The following is a 3830-nucleotide window of genomic DNA, read 5'->3' as shown; positions in this document are numbered from 1 at the left end:
GTAAAAAATGTGTACGCTTACAAAAACATCACTGTTACGTGTGCCAAAAAATGGCTCCTGTATCCTAAGATGTGCTTCTCCATCTCTTGAATGTAAAAGCCATGAAGCAAGGACTGGCTTCTGGGGGGCTTTTTTTGGTATTCATTTGTTTTCTATGGAGAGGAAGCCCTAAAGATCTAATGATGCTTAACCCTACTCCCTACCTGTACTAAATATTATATAGCTAATATCTTATCTGTTACTTCTATGGGAAGTAAAAATTGTACTTTGGAGATATGCTGATAAAATTCATCTCTCTGGATTGGTCTGGAAGAAATCTTGCTTTGCAATACATAAATACATCTCCCTTTAAGGTGGCCTTCCCTTGTTCCAGCTCCCCAGCAAGAAAATGGGATTAAAATGACAGTGCAAGCTTGGACCTAAAAATGTACTTTGTGCAACTTGACAGGCTCCAGAGCAACAACGGGGTCTCACTCTCAGTGCTCTTCAGATTCAGGAGGTTTGGATGCAAAGTTTTGTTTTATCATTTGTTTTAATTATTTGCCTTCACTTCCCTGTTTAGAACATTTTATACCAATAAACAAAATTTACTGAAAAGATACTGGAAATTAGCAACAAGAATAAAAGCTACAAACTGTTCTTTACTACATTTCTGTTTGGTAAAATGGAAGAAAGTGATGAAAACCTGTGAAATTTCAGAAGTTGCATTTTATCTGTCTGGCCACAGAGTGTCAATGTTTTCCCACACATTTCTCAATGGAGTGACTATCACCAGTGGAATCAGCTTCTGCCAAACAGCAGATGTCAGAGTTCTGGCTTTGATTTAGGGGGTGGCCCTCAACACCCTTTTGCATCTGGATCACTTTGAAACAGGTTTTGCTGAACAGCAGCTGTAGGTTTGTTTAGTGTGCCACAGGAAGCTGATGGTGAGCACTGCAGAACGGAGCTGGAGTGAGGTGTCAGCTCCATGCAGGTCACATTTAGCTTCAGATTGTTTTCACATCAGATTTAGCTGGCATCATGTTCTAGGACTCCACACTTTGAATGAAAACAGTTAACCTACTGATGGAAAAAAAATAATGCTTAATGAGGAGAAAACCAAGAAACACTTTGAAGAATTTTCTTCCTTTAATATCCTGTAACAGGTCACTGACAGTGGCCATCATGACTCTTCACTCTTTGTGGTCACTTACAGAGCTGCAGACACAGAACAAGCTTTTAAATCCAAAATTAACAAGATCATAAATTCCTGATATCTAGTCCATAGATAAACTTGGGTTTTTCTATGACTATGCACACCTTTGTGATTTCTGGGTTTGACAATATATCGTTAGGAATGAAATTACAGAATCAGGTTGCATTAGGGTTTGGGGTATAATTCCATGCCAAGCTATTCTCCATTTTTAATTTCTAGTGTCCCCACTTTGGTCATTTGAGGAAAGCCCTTCACAGTCACCTGCTACTGATATCAAGAGATGTAAACTGAGGCTGTAGGTGTAAGAGAGAGGGATCAGCACCCGAGCTGACCCACCAAGGCCAGCAACACACATTATCTGTGTTGTGTCTTGGGCAATAATTCCTTTTGTTCTACAAAACTTGTCTCTGAATAGCATTGCTTTGCCTGGTTGGCCTATTTAATGCTTTCATAACATTTCCAGTCAGTCATAACTTTTCCAAGACGGATATCAGGTTTCATAACCCTTTTCCTTATTGAAAAAGAAATGTTAGAAGAAGGTTGCTTTTTGTTATTGCTGGCTTTTACAAAAAGCCACACTGAGAGAAAAAGAACTGAACCTTGTTATTTGCAAGATAATAAAATTATTTCTGCTCCACACAGAGCACTTTTGTAGCTGTTTCAGCTCCTTGTAAAGCTCAGACACAGTATAAACTGCCTGAAACTACTATTTAAGGACTTATTGGATGATAAAGTTAGTGTGAAAACTAACTAGTGATAACTAATAATAAGAAAAATAAACCCATGCGAATAAAAACCCCCCTGAGTTGTGTTCCGGTGCTTGTTAAAACAACTGGGTTTCTGCATGTGGTAACTAAGCAGGGCTGTCCTGCAGAACTAAAATCACATTTTTTATGCAGCTCCACCTTTGCACCATTTCTCAGCCATGTCAGGAAAGGCAGCTGTTCTTGACAGACAGCTCCTTTGCAAAGCCACAACCACAGGCTGAAAACAAGTGTTGGGTATGTTCCCTTTCTGGCTCTTTTTGGGACTCCCATGGAGGCAATGATGACACTTTCCCATGTATCTTATTTATGCTTTTTCTTCCTGTTGCTCCAGAACTCCCACAATGTATTCAGCAGTACTTTCCTGATGCTGGCAACGCAGTGAGCAGCAACTTGGCAAGAAAATTCTCTTTTTACCCTGGACCCACCACTGTGCTTTCCTTGCCTCATATTCCAGAGCAGAATTTTTTCAGCATCACTGATTCCCTCTCAGAGCAATCCATCCACACTTGATCCCTGAGTTACTGAAACTGATTTTTCGTCTCTTCTCTCTCTCTTTTTTTTTTTTTTAATTACAATTTCTTCATTTTATCTTTTTCTTAAATTGACCACCCTCAAAAAGAAATTGATACCTCCAGTGGGCTTGACCTTACTGCTTTATGGTCCAGATCCATCAGCTCCCCACTCCCTGCAACCCCCAGCTGCCTTCTGACCGACTGGCAGGAAAAAAATGAAATTCTGAGAAAGCAGGAAGCCATTTCCTGGTAACAAGTTTGTCTTAACAAAAGACTTCTCTTGGGAAGGCTGGTTTCCAATCTTCCCTTTCCTGGATCCTTCCTACTTGATTTGCAGGTGTTGAAACGGAAGAGTAAAGGGACAAGACCGTACCAATGCTAAGGTCAGTTTATAGGCTGCCTAAATACTTTGGAATGAAGAGAAGTCGCTGAGTGCATGTGTCGGCAGACCCTTATGCCTGTCTCTGGGATCCATCTGGACTCAGAGCAGCAGGGATCCTGCCACAGCCCCGGGGCAGGGAGCCTGGGCTGAGCTTTGCCCTCGGCTCCGAGCCGGTGAGGACGCGGAGGCAGACAGGTGTCATCAGCTCAGGAAAGGTACTGAAATGCTGGAGTGGGCCCAGAGAAGGGAAAGGGAGCTGGGGAAAGGTTTGGAGTTATAAAGAGAGTCTGGGGGAGTTTGGGGTCGAGTGGGTTGCTCAGCCTGGAGAAAATTAACCTCATGAGGGGAACCTCATCGCTCTCTGCGGCTCCCTGAAAGGAGGGTGGAGCCAGGTGGGGGTCGGCCTCTCCACCCAGGTAATTTAGTGGCAGGACAGCAGGACAAAGCCTCAAGCTATGCCTGGGAATTTCTTCACAGAAAGCGTGACTGGGCGCTGGAATAAGCTGCCCGGGGAGGTGGTGGAGTCACCGTTCCTTGAGGCGCGTAAGGAAAGGCGGGACGTGGCACTCAGTGCCATGGCCTAGCTGACGCGGTGGTATTCGGCCAGAGGCTGAACTGTATAGGATACCGGGATCATTCCCAGCGCCCTCGTCTCCGCCATCCCGCGCCGCGCGGGGCTGAAGGGGAAATAGCGGAGGAGGGGCCGTGTCACGCGCCCCGCACACCCGCGGCGCCCAATAGGGAGCGAGGAGCCGCCCACGTGACGGAGCGCGCGCGAACGGTCAAGAGGGAGGGGGGCTCCCCCCCCCAACTCAAGGTTCCCGCGCCTCTCCGGCGAGTCACGTGATGCAGCGCCGCTCTGCCCCCCCCGCTCCCCTCCCTCCCTGGTCACGTGCGCTGGCGCCGGCGGCGCGCGCGGCCCCGACGGCCGTGAGGGGCAGCGCGAGCGGCGGCTCCGGGCGGGGCGCGCGGGG

The sequence above is a fragment of the Parus major genome, chromosome 1 (genome assembly GCF_001522545.3).
Source record: "Parus major isolate Abel chromosome 1, Parus_major1.1, whole genome shotgun sequence".
NCBI classification, from domain to species: domain Eukaryota; kingdom Metazoa; phylum Chordata; class Aves; order Passeriformes; family Paridae; genus Parus; species Parus major.
Note: the sequence above shows the minus strand (reverse complement) of the source record.